At 36.0% G+C, this 19,315-nt stretch overlaps 1 protein-coding gene across 11 annotated transcripts in view; it reads left to right on the top strand.

Annotated features, from left to right (window-relative positions):
* Window positions 1–19,315, top strand: part of PEX5L (peroxisomal biogenesis factor 5 like) — a 538,178-nt gene that overhangs the window by 299,494 nt on the left and 219,369 nt on the right. The window contains exon 2 of one of the 11 annotated variants that reach the window (XM_067034074.1): window positions 15,108–15,147. The exons of the other annotated variants lie outside the window; for them this stretch is intronic. The gene's annotated coding sequence lies outside the window, so the exon portion shown is untranslated. The remainder of the gene's footprint in view (window positions 1–15,107; window positions 15,148–19,315) is intronic. 11 annotated transcript variants of the gene reach the window in all.

Here is a 19,315-nt window from a genome sequence, read left to right as displayed (position 1 = left end):
TCTTAATCTTTCCCCAGTACTATTATTTTATAACTCTAAGCTAAAATTTAGTAAATTAACATTTTGATATATTACTTAATACAATAAACAAGCAATTTCAATAAATGATATGTAGAGTTTATCATATGTTTATGAAATTGGATTTTGGGAGGAAAAAATCTATTGATCCAACTTTATCAGGACATTAGACTAGTATTATATTTACTCTGCTTTTTTTCTACTTAGTTGTAATATTTGGCCATGTGGATTTGGATTTTTCTTTTATCAGTTAATTGCATGATTTGCTTATTACATGAAATAATAATCATCTGTTATTTATCCTCATGAATCATATTATTATGAGTGAAATGAATGTAACAGCATTATTTGACTAAGTAGATGATCTTCATATTTTCCTTATGGTTTCAAAGACATGGGGAAAATTTTTGAGTGAGGTATTAATCCAAGTTATAGCACTCCTTACCTGTGTGACCTTGGACAAGTTTCTGAACCTCTTTGAGCATCTCAAAGTAGAAAACTGAAGTGTGTAATAAGTCATAAAAAAGCTTGATTTTTTTTTTTTTTCTGACTCTTGACAATGAGAACACAGATTTGTTGCCAAATTTTAACCCTGGGTTCTCTGCATAAGAAATACCTTTCTATTATTAAGGTTACAGGGTTGCTCACAGTAGACAATTAATACAGTGTCTCATTAAAACACAGACTAGCACTTCCTCTTTTAAAAAATTCTACAGTAAGGTTATCATAATGGAAATTATATCCACAAACCAATTAGTGGACTAAGTTAGTTGTAGTGAGATGTATTGTTTTTCCGCTTATCTATCTCATTTCCTCAGTGAACCCCAAGGAAATGTAGATAATTGGTGTGCTGTTCATCTGATACAGCTGCAGATCCTTTGTAAACTGCCTTTGCTATACCGGTTTAGAGAGAATTGGAGGAACAAGTATGATGAATAAATATGGGAAACTAGACCCTAAAGCTATGCTTGCCATTTTGAAATTTTAAAATAAGGTGACCTTGTAAGTCAAAAGTAGAGATCAGAAACTAAAACTCTAACCAGAGCTAGGAGACCTCTTTTATAGGAAGCTAGCAAGTTTAATATCTGTGGGCAGTGAAAGTTTTTGACTAACATTGATTTATTAGAGAAGAAAAAAAGCTGATGAAATGGGATAAACGTTTACGCATTTATCCATGCATCCTTTAAGTAAGCATAATTGTACAAGTGAATCACAATCTACATAAAAACCTAAAAATCCAGAGACTTAGAGTTCAAATTCTTGACTTTATTCCCAACTATGACTCTGTGTGGCTTTAAATAGTCTATTTGATCCATTCGAAGGCCCTGTCCACACCACAGCTTGTAGGATGCTACCCCACTTAGTAATGGAAAAGATCATTTGTTGCTTCTTCTTTCTCACTTCCCACCCCCTTGTGCACACAATTAAAATAGACACCAATACATAGAGCTTGAAGAAATGCTTTCTTCTTATTGACCATTCACACCTGACTGTAAAATGTGTTGGTTACACTGAATTCTGAGGCTCCAAAATGCCTTTAAAAGAGCAACCTAGAAACTCTAGCCCTGCTGTCCTGCATCACAACAAATATCCCAGACAACTTGAATAAACTGAATCTGCAACAGTCTCCAAGAGCCATTCCAGAGGCAAGGGGAGCCCTTTGAGAAGCAGAGCAACTGGATGTCACCAGCTAGGACAGGCAGGCATGGACGACAGGCTTGTTGGGAACAGTCTAAATGCTGTACCTCAAGCCTTCTGTGAAGTGTCTGCTGCTCTTCAGAGCAGCAGCCAGTCTCCTATCACAGCAGTCGAGGTCTCCAGGTCAACAGATGCTCTCCTCCTCCCCCACTAAAAACAGACCAAACAAAAGGCAAGTTTGGAAAGACCTGCACAGTCACAAATGTTTGTATTGTCTTTAACCAGAACCTCTCACTAAAAAAAGAAAATCATGTTCTGATTTATAGCATAGTTTATGTTCATGACACTGTTGTCAAGTCAGAAGGAAAGATCATATCACTAACAGAGGCACAGATTGTTAGTTACTTGGCATTTCTGGTAATTGTCGGTTACAACTGGTTAGTGGCAAAGCCAGGACTAGCTTCCCAATGCTACAGTTAGTGTTATTTCCTTTAAATATGCTTGCAGGAACTACCCACTGGCCAAAACAACTCCAGCCCATTTAATAATAAGGTTAACACAGACCTACCAAAACTGCAAGTATAAAACTAATCATAACAGCAGTTAGTACATGTGTTTTGTTTTTATTCATATAAGGTATATGGTATGTAGGTGTGAAATCAGAGCACAACCTTTGGAGGAAAAGGGGATTCTCATGTAGTGTATATGTTCCATACAGTAACTGACATGCTGTAAAACCGTAATAAATATAAATGACTGAAATCCAATTTATTTTCTGGCCACACTCCCAGGAAATCTTATCTGATTTCGAAACTGTTGGTGCTAAAATAAAATCCAAGAAACATAGCAGAATAAGAAGTAGATCTCTTCAGCAAATCTGATATCCACCCACCCTGAGTCTTCATTCCTCATCTTACTTTTTCTTTATTTTGAAACCTGATTCCTTTCTCTGAAACTAAACATTTCTGAAAGGTGTAGATCTAAGTTGTGTTGATAGAAGTAAATGGTCATTCATTCGTTATCAGATATTTTTGAGCACCTCTTTTTATGGAAAGAAGCTTTATGATACTCCTCCTTAGGGAGTTTTTAATTTATCTGAAAAGACACAAGAAAACTTACATAGCAAGATCAGATTTAAATAAAATAAGGAAACAATTCAAGAATTTTCACAAGGCAATATAATTAAATGTGAAGTGTATGGAAAATAAGCATTTAAAAATATGGCTCGGGCTTCCCTGGTGGCGCAGTGGTTGAGAGTCCGCCTGCCGATGCAGGGGACACGGGTTCGTGCCCCGGTCCGGGAGGATCCCACGTGCCACGGAGTGGCTGGGCCCGTGAGCCATGGCCGCTGAGCCTGCGCGTCCAGAGCCTGTGCTCCGCAACGGGAGAGGCCACAGCTGTGAGAGGCCCGTGTACCGCAAAAAAATAAAATAAAATAAAAAATAAAAATAAAAATATGGCTCAGCTGCACATGACTTACAGAAGTAGTATACTCAGTTTGAGAGTAAATTAGTAAACCATATTTACAGTGTTTTGAATTAAGTGTCAAAAAATAGTCCCCAATCAAATATAATAGTTTAAATCTTTTTCTTGGTTGAAAAGGGTCGGTTTTTACTGACCACAGCTTTAAAACACATTTTAGAAATATATAAAGGGAGAGAAATCTGTGAAGGCATGCTGGGCCTTGGATTAGTAATCCATATATTCATTTTTTTGTTGTTATTTCATACCCTAGATGTTATGCAAGAAAAAATGTCCCTTTCCCAAAACAGCAGAGAGAAAATTATTAAAGATATATGTGCCTGGGGATAGGTAAACTTTTGAGTTTGGTAAACTGCCACTTCATTCAAAAGTCAAAAATATAGTGGTATGGTAGTTATACTGATTTCCTTCATACAAAAAATTAGTCTAAAGTCTATAAACAAATCTTTTTTTCCTTTTGTCATGACACAGCAATTTACCCACTAGAGAAAATCTTTTATAGAAGTTAACCCAGTGTAAAATTTCGCTGTGGAAAAATAACTTCATATATAAATATAACATGTTAATGAACATTGATTACTTTTTACAATAAAAATTTTAGAAATAAGATTTTAAGTTAAATATTTTTCTTCATGAATCAGTAATGCTCTATTCTTCCAGATTCCCATTAATTTAGGTATTGATTAACAAAGCAAACAACTCAGAGGATAAATGCAAAATTATTAATATCTATAAAAAGTGTTAAGACATTGATGCAAATAAATTAACTAAAATAATAAACAGCAACATTTAAGAAAAATACTTTAAAACTAAATATAGTATTTACATTCTTAAAGTGATTTAAAAAAATCCACCAGCAGTCCTTTGTCTGAGACCTTGGCAGCTCAGCATCCTTCAGCTCGGAGTAAAGGGCAAGACCAGGCATTTACTGGCGCACAGCACTTCCGGAACTAACGCTGGCTCCGGCTGCTCTGGTGGGACACACCTGCTTCTCTTGAGAGAGAAACCATCAATCATTTTCTATCTTGTTCTTCTCTGGACAGATAACATAACTAGATATATTCAAGGACAAATTAAACAACCAAATTAAAGGTCACTGGAGGTTAGGAGTTCCGCACCTTGGAGTTTAGCACCTTGTGCATCTTATCTGTTCTAAATTAGAAATTCCTTAAAGACAGGATCATGAACATTCACATACAGAGAGAAATGGATATAGATATCAAAAAAATATTTCAAAGCACTGAGCTAACATCTTGTTAATAGGAAGTTAACTTAAATATTAGAAATACCAGTGAGGATTTATATAAAACGTTGAATGCTATGATTCCAACCATCATTCAAAGTCATTCTTCACTGTGGTGTGACCTCCCACATTTTCCTGGGGGTGAGATTCAGGTACTAGATTCAGGTACTAGAATAAAATGAAGGATAGAATCAAGGACAAAAAGATGGGATGTTACATGTTGTTGGTGGTGGTGGTATTATAGCCTTTACTTCTTGCTTTTTATGGAAAGGAATGTTTTTCCCTGTTTACTTATGCCCATTTGTTGTCGAAATCACTATTAGCCATTATTTTTCTGTCTTTATAAACTTAAGCTCAAATACCTCCATTATATTTTTCTATAATTTCACATGTTGATTATTCATTCCGTGTTTACTCTTTTATTTATTATACACTGATTAAGTGCCTATGCATCAAGAGAAAAGTCCCGACAATTTGTTTCAAATCTCTTATCTCTTATCATTGTCTTCCATTCTTCTAACTAGAGTCCTCTCTACAATTTGGTTTCCTCACCTGAATAGTGAGGAAATTAACATACAGAATGGTCTGAGGGCCCCTCCAACTCTGAAATTCTAGTTCAATACAGTAAGACATCAGGGTTGTTGCTTTGTTTGGGTTTTTAACAATACAGGATGACTAGCACTTTAAAGAACATCTCACTGTATGAGACAATTATGGATGCCTGTACCATGAATGGAGGTTATTCTTCTTATTCTTCTTCTGTTATACAGAGAACAGATAGTATATAACCTTACATCATAATTTAAAACAAAACAAAGACAAAAACAAAACCTTATTTTGGAGAAAACACATTTTCTGTATATTATAATTAAATTCCAGTAGTTCATTCTCTAACTTGGCAAAGATGGAATTTGAGCCCAGAAAATCTGGCTCCAGAGTCCACCCACTTGTGTACAATATTATTAAACAAGCATTTTTAAGCATTTATTGGAGTGTTAGCAGCAAAGAATGCAAAGATGAATGAGGTATGGTCCTGTCCTCAAGGGGGTTACAGAGCCAACTCATCTTTCAGCAAAGCATTTCTCCAAGGCTCTGCTAAGGAAGAAGACAGAGCCCTTTCCACCTGGAATCCCCATAGCATTACATCCGTTCCTTTCTCACAGCCTTTTTACAAGTGGGTTATTGTTATTTGTGTTCACCTCTCAGATTCTTTACTTGAAAGGAATATACCTTATTCACGTTTATACTCTATGTTGATGCTGTAAAATGGTTTTAAAATAATGGAAAGGATACACTGATGTTTACATGTAGCCAGCATATTATGGTAAGTACAGTGCAGGGATGAAATAAGAGCCTTGGTGAAATAGCTGCAATTGCAAGATCAAAATTACCATAATAATCCCGATTCAGATTTCAGTGTGGTTGGGTTTTTTTCCCCTCCCAGAAGAAGAAATAATTTAATGGAAGAGATTTGTCTTATTTTTTCAGTAAGGTCATGTAAGATAGAGCAGCCTTTTCTTTTTTTTTTTTTTTTTTTTTTTTTCCTTACGCGGGCCTCTCACCGTTGTGGCCTCTCCCGTTGCGGAGCACAGGCTCCGGACGCGCAGGCTCAGCGGCCATGGCTCATGGGCCCAGCCACTCCACGGCATGTGGGATCCTCCCAGACCGGGGCACGAACCCGTGTCTCCTGCATCGGCAGGCGGACTCTCAACCACTGCGCCACCAGGGAAGCCCTAGAGCACCCTTTTTTAATACACATTTTTAAGACTATCCTTATATGACTTAAGAGTTTAGCTTCTGGGGACTTCCCCGGTGGCGCAGTGGTTAAGAATACACCTGCCAATGCAGGGGACACGGTTCAATCCGTGGCCCGGGAAGATCCCACATGCCACGGAGCAACTAAGCCCGTGCACCACAACTACTGAGCCTGTGCTACAGAGCCTGTGAGCCACAACTACTGAGTCCACGTGCCACAACTACTGAAGCCTGTGCACCTAGAGCCCGTGCTCCGCAACAAGAGAAGCCACCGCAATGAGAAGCCAGCGCACTGCAACGAAGAGTAGCCCCCACTCATCGCAACTAGAAAAAGCCCATGTGAAGCAACGAAGACCCAGTGCAGCCAAATAAATTAAGTAAATAAATAAATTTATAAAAAAGAAAAAAAGAGTTTAGCTTCTGTTAAGCCAGACTACTTTCTGTGTTTTTTTGTTTGTTTGTTTTTGTTTTGTTTTTTTAACAAGTTCCCAGATTTAAATTTCCAACATGCTTTCTGGAAACTATAACCTATGAGTTTGTTTTATAATTTTAATTGAAGTAATAGCTCTGCATGCCTGTAATTTGGGGATTTTGAATCTCCTTTCTTTGCCTATTCTTAGCACTAAAGTCACGCACATTGTACATTGTCCCTTAATTAAAGCACAGAATCAGAAGGATGGTTCCTTCCTCAACTAATAATTTCCTAAGGGAGACCTGCTGACATGTCACAGAAGACATAAAACACATTTCATTAATTTTCATTCTGCTCTCAGACTCTTCAAGGTCATAAGCTTGTATGTGTTATCAGATTTCCCATCTGATGATGCTAAGATTTCTCAATGCCATCAGTCTATACTGGCAGTTCTGGCAGTTCACAATGGAATGTGATAAACAGACATGTAGAGAAGCTCAACAAAACTTAAGAGCCAATTAAAAATTAAGATTTTGTTTCTGATTGTAAAAGTAATACATGGTCATTGTAGAAAATGTGAACAATAAAGAAAGAAAGAAATACAAAGTCATTCACAATATGATAATCATTAATTTTTAGTAATTTTTCCTGGACTATTCTTTCTGTAATTGGAGCTGAATATCCTCAGGATACCATGAAATGCTAATTACATTTCATTGCAATTATCTGCCTTGTGCCACCCAAGCGCTAGAAACTGAGCAGCCAGAGGCAGCTGTGGGCTTCAGAGCCTCCTGGAGTAGGCAGATTAGTGCCGGAGCACAGGAAAGGGCCCTAAATCATACCTAAGTGGGATGCAGGGTCAGAGGGGGCTTCCCAGAGGAAGGCCCTCACTGAGAACTAAGGGACGTGCCAGAGTCAGTGAGGGAAAGAGGAAAGGCCCCCAGAGACTGGCAAGAGAGGGCAATGAAAATGTGGCCACAGCTCACAAGTTGAATATGAGGGGTGAGAGAGGACAAATGGGCAGGGTCCACTTGGTATGAAGCTTCGTGGACCATGGTGAAGATCATGGATTTTGTGCTGAGGGCAATGGGGAGCCATAGAGGGTAAACAAGGGACACAGTGCTACAACAATGGAGAATGGATTGGTGAAAGGGGGTGAGAGTGGAGGCCAGGAGGCTCATGAGGAGGGGGTGGGACAGTTTCAAAGACAGGAGTGAGAGGATATCAAAATAGCCAACCTTTACAGGATGCTTACTATATACCAGGCATTCTACTAAGCATGTAACATACCTTATTGAACTTATCTCTCTCTGGAAATGAAGTTCTAAGGGAATGCTTTGTAGTTCCAAGCTATAGTTAAAGATACCAAGTAGAATCAAGACTAATAGTCTTAGCAAGTGATCCAAAAATTATGGAAAACATAATGATAAATTAAAGATTAAGACATGAATTTAGGAATTTTATAATAAAAGTAAAAATTTTAAATATAGTAAAACTTATAAACTTATGTATTCTTAAAGAATAAGGTAAGAATTAAGTTTTTTTAATCCCCCAAAAACATTCTTTGCCATCATTTTGAGTTACTGAGACCTAATCTGAAGGTGAGAAAAATTAAAGTATTGAAAATTTTATTTTTAAAATAATTTTTATTAGAGTATAGTTGATTTACAATGTTGTGTTAGTTTCAGGTGTACAGCAAGGTGTACACCTCCACCCCCCCTTATCCCCTGGAAACCATAAGTTTGTTTTCTACATCTGTGACTACTTCTGTTTTGTAAATAAGTTTATTTGTACCCTTTTTTTAAGATTCCACATATAAGTGACATCATATGACATTTGTCTCTGTCTGGCTTACTTCGCTCAGTATGACAACCTCTAGGTCAATCCGTGTTGCTGCAAATGGCATTATTTTGGTTTTTTATGGCTGAATAATATTCCATTGTATATGTGTACCACATCTTCTTTATCCATCCCTCTGTTGATGGACATTTAGGTTGCTTCCATGTCCTGGCTATTGTAAATAGTGCTGCATTGACTATTTGGGTTCATGTATCCTTTCAAATTATGGTTTTCTCTGGGTATATGCCCAGGAGTGGGATTGCTGGGTCATATGGTAGTTCTATTTCTGTAGTTTTTTAAGGAACCTCCATACTGTTCTCCATAGTAACTGTACAAATTTACATTCCCACTAACAGTTTAGGAGGGTTGCCTTTTCTCCACACCCTCTCCAGCATTTATGGTTTGTAGACTTCTTGATGATGGCCATTCTGACTGGTGTAAGGTGAAAACTCATTGTAGTTTTGATTTGCATTTCTCTAATAATTAGTGATGTTGAGCATCTTTTCATGTGCTTTTTGGCCATCTGTATGTCTTCTTTGGAGAAATGTCTGTTTAGATCTTCCACCCATTTTTTGATTGGGTTATTTGGTTTTTTTTTTTATATTGAGCTGTATGAGCTGTTTATTTATTTTGGAGATTAATCCTTTATCGGTTGCTTCATTTGCAAATATTTTCTCCCATTCTAAGAGTTGTCTTTCTGTTTTGTTTATGGTTTCCTTTGCTGTGCAAAAGCTTTAGAGTTTAATTAGATCGATTTGTTTATTTTTCTTTTTATTTTCATTACCTTAGGAGGTGGATCAAAAACGATCTTGCTGCGATTTATGTCAAACAGCATTCTGCCTGTGTTTTCCTCTAAGAGTTTTATAATGTCTAGCCTTATACTTAGGTCTTCAATCCATTTTGAGTTTATTTTTGTATATGGTGTTAGGGAGTGTTCTAATTTCATTCTTTTACATGTAGCTGTCCAGTTTTCCCAGCACCACTTATTGAAGAGACTGTCTTTTCTCCATTGTATATCCTTGCCTCCTTTGCCATAGATTAGGTGACCATATGTGCATGGGTTTATCTCTGGGTTTTCTATCCTGTTCCATTGAGCTATATTTCTGTTTTTGTGCCATTACCATACTGTTTTGATTACTGTAGTTTTTTAGTATAGCAACACAAACAGATGGAGAGATATACCATGTTCTTGGATTGGAAGAATCAATATTATGAAAATGACTATACTGCCCAAAGCAATCTACAGACTCAATGCAGTCCCTATCAAATTACCAATGGCATTTTTCACAGAATTAGAACAAAAAAATTTACAATTTGAATGGAAACACAAAAGACCTAAATAGCCAAAGCAATCCAGAGAAAGAAAAGTGAAGCTGGAGGAATCAGACTCCCTAACTTCAGACTAAAGTACTGAGAATTTTAAATGTACACATGCATGCACAGACACAGAGACTTACACTCATACATGTTGCAGTTAATACTTGAACATGACTAAATGTATTCTGGACAATACACTGTTGTGCATTTTCTTTATTGAAAATCAAGCATTTATAGTTTTATATTTGTATAAAGTCATTCTTACACCTTAAATTATATAAAAATAAATACTAATTTACTCAAGGGAACAAAGCTGATCATTCCTCCTTAAATGAAAACAATCTAGAAAAAAGTACTGCTATGAAAACTACAGAAAGCTCAATTGAGAACCATTTGCAATTTCTTACTGAAAATTGCTGAATACTTAAAAAAGAAATTCCCTTAGTAACATAATTGTGAATAGAATTCTATTCCTTTTTAGCTCCATGGAATGAGTACTTGATTTTTCATTGTGATTCAGAGAGATACATTTAACAATTAACTCTGCATCCCAAAGAATAGTTTGATCATATAAAGTCAGAAAATCTTCACTAAAATTAAAACATTTAAAAGGGATTACCACAGATAATTTAATATATTCTTCCCATGTATGCTATATATTCCATTTGCTGGAATTTATTGTTCTCTTGCATAATATATATTCCATAAAACGAGGATCATTAACCTTTTTAATTTCCTCCTTATTGTTGAACTCTTTTGTCTATTATTTTATGTCATCACCTTACTAAATAAAGTATGTTAAACATAAACATAATTCAACCTTTTTTTGGTAGACCTGAACCAGGGTCAACATTTTAAACATCAGTTCTCCTTGCTGAGTATTGTAATCATATAATTCTTCTAAAGAAGATATTAGGCTTAAATTGAACTGACTCCAAAACAAAACCTACCAGTTTGGGGTTGTTGCTTTCCTTTTATTTATATAGTTATTTATTTATATTTAATGAAATCTCTATTATCAGTTTGTTGTGATAGAGATGGTGAGAGAGGGAGATCATTTGCCTCTTTCTCATAAAAAGATTGTACAAAAATACTCTACTTAACTGCATATTGTTTTATGCTAGTGTTCAGGTAACCTTAAATATATCGTTGTTGATAGATGTTAGCATTAAGATATCAATAAGGCAAAATATCTTTCTATTATCATAACATTTACAAATAAATTAAACTGAGAATGCTTTTCTTCCTTGCTCATCTCAGAGTAGTTTTAAAAAGTCTAATTACAGATTGTATCACTATTCTGTGAGGGGCTGTTTACCAAACCTGGGGCAAATGGGATTACCATGAAGGTGATGGATATAAAGCCATTTAAAAATTAAGTTATTTTAGGCTCCATGATTCTCTTCCACTAGGAAAATTGCCATAAGATGATGAGAGGAGAAAATAAAATTAAAGGGGCAGGATTGTTTCTTTCTATAAGATTCCAGCTGCCAAGTCAGATATTGAATTTTATGGTTTCTTCACAGACAGGCAGTGCTAAGAAGCTATGCTCAGCATCATTCTTGCCTTCCAGAGTTCAGCCTGGTTGCTCTTTGCGTTTGAAAAACTCTTACTCTTTTCAGCTTCTGGAGTTTAAAAAATAACCCTTTAAATGTGGTCTGTTGTTATTTCTTTGAAAAGGATAAAAAGAGAAGGGGGAGGAAGGAAGGGACGAAAGAGCGAGTAAGGGATCACTCAAGAATTGAAACTTACAGTTCAGTCATGAGAATTAAAAGACTGCATAAGCAAACTACATCTTATTTGCATTCAAAATCAAGGATTCTACTTCCTTTAAAGTCACTGTAGCAAATTATCACAAAGACCTACTAAACAATGCTCTTTATAATTTTCTATAATGGCAAAAGATGGGAAGGAGAAAAAGGTCATATTATCAAAATGCTTGGCAACTTCTGAATTATTAGGTATATTAGAAACCATAAGTCACATGCATTTCCCCAGTCATCTTTTTAGGAGAGGATGCTACCATTTTCTTATACTATAGCTTACATTGCCCTTTTTGGCAATTAGTGTAATTTAACACATTTTAAGATAATGAAGCCACCTGCTCTGAATAGCTAAATCACCATTAATGCTTAAAAGCTTTTCTCTTAGCAACAAAAAGATATGAAGGAACTTCTAATCCAACTTTGCTTTTGATGTTTCATTTCCTGGAGAGTTTTTAGAATCTCCATGATTTGGATTTCAGTAATACACTGTAATTGACAACTAACCATGTTTTAGGTGGAGATCGCCAAGGAAGTTTTTCAAGGTGTGTTAGTTTCATGTAGTTCACAGAGTATTGACTGGGCAGAAGGGAAGATGTGAATGGATGCAGTCTTTTACTGTGTCCAGCCCTGTGTGAGGTGTTGTCACTTTTGCATCTTAGTTAAATGGCACATCTTGCTCAAGGCCACATAAGATAACCAGTGGAGGATTGTGTATTGAACACAGGTGTCCTATTGACCAGCACCCTGCCCACTACTCCTTGCCAATTCTCTGTTATTATTTAACCCAGTTCATAAGGAAGGTTAAAAAGGAGTAATTTTTTTAATACTTCAATGAATCACACTAAATTAATAATAGTTAATGCCACAAAATATACACAGGAAAAGACATTTGGGACAATGGAATATGGCAAAGATGAAAAAAAGAGGATATTATTGAAGTTCTTAAATGAAATAACATTTTTATACAGATGAAAGTATAAGATTGTATGCAGATGAGAAAGTGTACAGATGCGAAAGCAGTAAGCTGAAGAATATCAGTTTTAGACATATTTTAATTTCATTTGCCTTAAACATAAGTGAACTAGGAGAAAATATTAGTTGCTGAGTCATTTGGTAAACCACACCTGTGATTCACTTTTGCCCCAACAGAGTAATTGTTATATATTTTCAGTGGATAATTAATATTTGAGAGATTTGTCAACACAAATTTCTCAACATCAGTACTATTAACATTTTAGGCCCAGTAATTAATCCTGTGTTGTGCGGGGCTTCCCTGGGCATTGTAGGATGTTTAGCAGCATCCCAACCATCCACCCACTAGATGCCGGTAGCACCCTCCCAGTTCTGACAATCAAAACTGTCTCTAGACCTCGCCAAATATCCCCTGGGGGCAAAAATCACCCTCTGTGGAAAACCACTGGAGTAAACAATAGGCATATAGTTTACTTCCATATGCCTATGGCCAGGCATATGGAAGTAAACTAAACAAAGACCCTGATCTCATAGAAATTACAGTGAGAGAGAGAGACGGAAAAAGGAAAGACTAAACCATACAATGCGGTGACAAGAGCTGGAAAGAAAAATAAGGCAGGATAAAAGCATAAAGAATAATGTGGATGATACTTAGATCAGCACTCTCTAAGGAGGTGTCTTGAGCAGAGACCTAAGGTGAGATGTGAATATCTGGAGGAACAGTGTTTTAGGTGGATGGAATAGCAAGTGGGAGAGCCCTGAGGCAGGACTAGTTTGGAATATCTGAGACTAGCAAGGGGCCAGTGGTTGCTAGAGCTGAGTGAGCAGGTGAAAAGAAGTAAAGGGTAAAGTAACCAAGGCAAGAAAAGACCAGATCATGCAGAGACTTCTAGATTAGCTCTGCCCAACAGAACTTGCTGCCATGATGAAAATGCTCCACATATTATACTGCCCAAAACAGTAGCCACTGACCACATGTGGCTATTGAGCTGTAGAAATATGGCTACTCTAAGTGAGAAAATGAACTTTTAATTTTATTTTACTTTAACTGATTAAAATGTACTTAGATATTATGTGATGAACTACTGTATTGAACAGTACAAGTCTAAACCATAAGGACTTTGGATTTTATTCTAAATATGAGTCAAAAAATAAAAAACTACTAGAAGAGTTTGAGCAGAGGAAACACAAGATCTCCTTAGCTTTAAAAGGACAGTAAAGATCATAAAATTCAATATATTTTCCCCCATTTTCAGAGATCAGATGTAAATCTAGTGAGAACCTCAACTAAATAACACATGATGGGTTCCTACAATTCATTATAATTTCACCATTTTCAATGCCTATTTTTAACTCATTATTTCTCTTCCAATCAGAAAGATTACACTCTCCTTCTATATATATTATGAAAAAATGTTACCATTTTATGTTTAAATATTAACACAATAAGAAAAAATGTTCATGAGATAAAATTTTATTTTAAAAACATTTTTTAAGCCTTTGGCAGATTTCATAAAATTAATGTAATCTAGATCCTGCATTTAAAAAAATATTAAGCAAAATTTTAACCAGTCTGGTTTATCTGAAATACCTAAGTTTTAGATAATGCTAGTCTGTATTTTGCATTTCTTTTATTCAAATCCTTATAGAGTGATTCAGATCAAACAGCTGATGAAGTCAGCTAGATAGTCTGCTTTGTGAAAGTCGATGATATTCATGCTTGAATGCATGAGAAGTCCACCTGGAGTGCTTTTGAAAGCACAGCTCCCCATTCCAGAGGTTTGATTTCAGTATCTTGGGTGGAGCCCAGGGATGTCATTTTTAGCAAAAATCCAGGTAGTTTTGATGCAGCAAGACTGAATCTCTGCAAAAAACAACAGGTTAAGATAGCTCAGTACCAAGTTTCCATTTCATTTTGTTTGGTATATATTTGGGTCCCAGTGTAGTACTGATATCATTTTCATTCATATTAATATACCTAGTAGTTATGGACATTATGCTAATATTTTGTGAACCACATATATTAATAATTTCCTTTAGCTTGACCAAAAAACTTTATCTGCAATTTGAATCTCCATTCTCATTTCCAGATTTTACCAAATGGTAAATACAGTAAATATTTTTAATCAATAACTTAAAATGAATTTGTCTGGGCTATCATGAATATAAAACTGTGAAAATATCATCTGAAATGCTTTTACTAAATTTGACCATCTACACACCTAGCAACAGAGGTCTCTATGGTCTAAGTTTAAGGACCACAGAAATTCGCTGAAAGGTTCTCAGGATTTAATTTTCCAGCCAAGGTTTTTTAAGCAGTTCAAGAGCAAAAAATAAACTTATAGGATGACCTTTCTAAACTCGTACTACTCAAATAATACTACTTCCAAATTGGAAAGGCGCTTCCAAATAGCACTCTCTCTTTATAACTGAAATTGTCAGCTCTCTTGTGGAAAAGAAAAATGTAAGACTCTCTGTATAAATAGTCAAGGGGGATACTGATTGGGATAAAAGCAGTGGTCAGTAGCACTTGCTAGAGCATTACCTCACATGCCTCATTTTAAAATTCAAATCATTATTGTGTAAACCCTCTTCACTTATTTACAGAAAAAATTTCTACTAGATTTTAAGAAATTTAACTACTTTTTTAATATTATCATTTTAGAAACCAAAGGGAGCCAGAGTAGCCTGTTAAAGAGCATTAGGTAAGATATAATTATTATTTATTTGTCTTTTGTCCTTCTTGGAAAATTTTTAGGTTAAATTTATGACATTTTCATTTAAAATGTATAAAATTATCTTCCAAACTGAGAAACAGCTGTACTGTATAATTGAACTTTAATAAAAGATCTGAGGCCTTGGGAGCTTTTAGATATGAAAAGTTTTATTTTTATTAAAGTTTTTTTTTATTACATCTTTAAAATAATGAAGGCCTATATGTATGGTTTTTTGGTTTACATAGGTTTGGACACTTTATTTGAAAGATTAAAATATCAATAATATAAATTTAATCAAATAATTATAGTATTTTGGCTCTCCGCAGCTTGGTATTAAAATGTATGGAAGTTTAGGGTGGTTTTTTGGTTTGTTTTTGTTTTGTTTTTAGTGCACAGTCTGAGGCCACAGAAATTAGGCAGTCTTTCTTAAAACCTAATATACTCCTCATTCAGTAACACATAAGCATGGGGCATAATACAGATTGTTCTAATAAAGGATTAAGACCCAGGTGTTTTCTGTGTTTTGCATGATAGAATAGACTGAGCTAAGCTCCCTTTGGAGACTGAGTTTTCTGAATCGACTTGTTTACAGAGCTGTCAAGACTTCTGGCTCTATTTAGAAAAAAAAGTCTCAATAGCATATTTGAGGCCAGGCTCCAAATACTCACCTGAATTGTGTCAGTTTACATCTCTGCTAATAACCCAGAATGGATTAGATTTATATCACTCTTTTCTCTGTTTGAAAATAGAAACTGTTTGGTCTCATCTATCTTACTTTCCTAGCCTGTGAAACGAATGAAGATTTGTCTAAAGATAATATCCCCTCCAGATTTAACATGCTATTAAAATATAATATAATTTAGATCTTTATGGGACGTTCTGCATTGCGATTGCAATTGTTTCCTGATTTAGCAAGATTATTAACTATACTTGTCAAAATGTTCTGAAAGGAAGTTTATTATGTTTGCCATTATCTCAGTCCTTTATTGTAAAATACTATGTGTTAGGTGGCCTCTACAATTCTAGGGCAGCTGAATGTTCTAGCTGCACTTGAAACAGAAGTAAATATATTTCTTGATAGAAAAATTAAGAACATGCACCCAGGGCTTCCCTGGTGGCGCAGTGGCTGAGAATCCGCCTGCCAACGCAGGGGACACGGGTTCGTGCCCCGGTCCGGGAAGATCCCGCATGCCGCAGAGTGGCTGGGCCCATGAGCCATGGTCACTGAGCCTGTGTGTCCGGACCCTGTGCTCCGCAACGGGAGAGGCCACAACAGTGAGACGCCCACGTACCACAAAAAAAAAAAAAAAAAAAAAAAAAAAAAAGAACATGCCCCCAAAAAGGGTTATATTGATAGAAAAATATAGGTTTGGAAAAATACTTGCAACACAGCTGACAAAGGGTTAATAGCCAAGTTCTCACAAATTGCCACTCAACATAAAACTGGGGAAAGGATACACTGGGGGCTTTCTAGAGGGAAAACTCCAAATGGTCAACAAACATGAAAAGATGTTCAAATTAACTTATAGGGAAATGAAAGACATCACTTTATACCCATCAGACCAAGAAAAACATTTAAAGCAGTTAATACCTATTGCTGCCAAGGATGGAGGAAAGGTATAATCATATAATTGTGATCTAGCAAAATTTTAAAAAATTTTAAAATTAAAATTGTGTATACTTTTTTGTTCTGCATTCCTACTCCTAGGAATCTATCCCATAGAACTAAAACAACCAGAACCTAAGAAAACATGCACAAAGATGCTAGTTGCAACATTGTTCAGAACTGAGGGGGAAAAGGGAACCAAGTGAATGCCTATTTTAAAAAATGGTTGAAAAGTCATGGTACATCCATACCTAGACTAGCATGCAAGCATTAAAAATAACGAACTGGAGCTACGAAGGTTAATTTAGGTGATTGTTTATGAGACATAACTGTGAGAGAAAAAAATAGGACACAGAGAAGTGTCATATCATATTTGTAAAATGTGAGACAATGACAATCTTAGCTAATGTATATGTGTATATGATTAAATGTATTTAACTACAAATATGTGTGTTTGACTATAACTGTGGCTAAAATAGAGAAAATACATGTTGCATTGTTAATTATGAATGAGATGGATAGTGTCTATATTTGGCAATATGAATATATTGGGAGGCAGGAGGATTACACAAGCAAAAAAACACACAAAAAACAAACAACAACAAAAAGAACAAACAAAATAAAGACTAGACTATAAAAATAACACATATTATATCATTCCATAAAAGTATTTGTCAACCTTCACATATGTTTAAAATATTTAAATTAAAATGATTAAAACAATGTTTTCAAATCAAATTCACAGATCATTGCTTGAGAGCACAATGAAAAATAAATATAGCTAACATTATTTATCAAGCCCCCTCCAAAGGTTGTGCACATAGTTTTAGCTACAAGGACATGGATTGAAACCTTATTTTATAAACGATGACAACAAAATTCAATAAAAACTTAAAATGTCCATCACTAGGGCTTCCCTGGTGGCGCAGTGGTTGAGAATCCGCCTGCCAATGCAGGAGACACGGGTTCGTGCCCTGGTCCGGGAAGATCCCACATGCCGCGGAGCAACTAAGCCCGTGAGCCATGGCCGCTAGGCCTGCGTGTCCGGAGCCTGTGCTCCGCAACGGGAGAGGCCACAACAGTGAGAGGCCCGCATACCGCAAAAAAAAAAAAAAAAAATGTCCATCACTAGTGATAAACTATGTAACGTTGCTTAGCCACTGAAAATGATGCTGTAGAAGTATATATGTTTACAGGAAAGAAGCTCATAATATATTAAATCAAGAAAGCAAGGTATAAAATTATATATACATATTTTTTTGATCCCTTATCATTTTTGTATCTATCAAAAACTCTGGAAAAAATGAGCCAAATAAGAAATTATTGATAAGCTGGATTTCATTAAAATTAAAAACTGGGGCTTCCCTGGTGGCGCAGTGGTTGAGAGTCTGCCTGCCGAAGCAGGGGACACAACCTCGTGCTCCGGTCTGGGAAGATCCCACATGCCGCGGAGCGGCTGGGCCCATGAACCATGGCCGCTGGGCCTGTGCGTCCGGAGCCTGTGCTCTGCACCAGGAGAGGCCACAACAGTGAGAGGCCCGTGTACCGCAAACAAACAAACAAACAAAAACTGCTCTGCAAAAGACAATGTCAAGAGAATTAGAAAAAGCCACAGGACTGGGAGAAAATATTTACAAAAGATACATCTGATAAAAGACTATTATCCAAAATATGCAAAGAACTCTTAAAACTCAATAATAAGAAAACAAACAATTTGATTAAAAAAAAATGGGCCAAAGACCTTAAGAGACATCTCACCAAAGAGATACACAGATGGCAAATAAGCATATGAAAAGACGCTCCACATCACACATCACCAGGGAAATGCAAATAAAATCACAAGATACCATTACACACCTATGAAACCCTGATAACACCAAATGCTGGTGAGGATGTGAAACAACAGATAGCTCTCATACAGTGCTGTTGAGAAGGCAGAACCATACAGCTACCTTGGAAGATAGTTTGGTGATTTACCAAACTAAACATACTCTTACCATACGATCCTGCAACCACACTCCTTGGTATTATTCACCCAAAGGAGTTGCAAACTTACATTCACACAAAAACATTCACATGGATATTTATAGCAGCTTTCTTCATAATTGCTAAAACCTGGAAGCAACCAAGATATCCTTCGGTAGGTGAATGGATAGACGGTGGTACATCCAGACAGTGCTATGTTACTCAGTGCTAAAAAGAAATGAGCTATCAAGCCAGGAAAAGACATGGAGGAACTTTAAATGCATATTACTAAGTGCAACAAGCCAATCTTGAAAGGTTACATACTGTATGATTCCAACTATATGACATCTAGAAAAGGCAAAACTATGGAGACAAAATGACCATTTGTTACACTTCCACTGCATCTCCTGATTTACCTACTCCAGCTCTGGCATAAAATCATTATTTGGTAAACATACAGTAGTTGATTTTTAGTCACTCAACTAAATCTTTAGCTTCATTTTTTTCTCCCATCTGTAATGTTGGGGGAACAGAGGTTAGACTAAATTTTCTTTAGATTTTCCTTTCAGCTATGGAAATTAAATA

The sequence above is a fragment of the Kogia breviceps genome, chromosome 5 (genome assembly GCF_026419965.1).
Source record: "Kogia breviceps isolate mKogBre1 chromosome 5, mKogBre1 haplotype 1, whole genome shotgun sequence".
NCBI lineage: Eukaryota > Metazoa > Chordata > Mammalia > Artiodactyla > Physeteridae > Kogia > Kogia breviceps.
The sequence above is the reverse complement of the archived record's forward strand: the minus strand, read 5'-3'. Positions and strand labels throughout refer to the sequence as shown.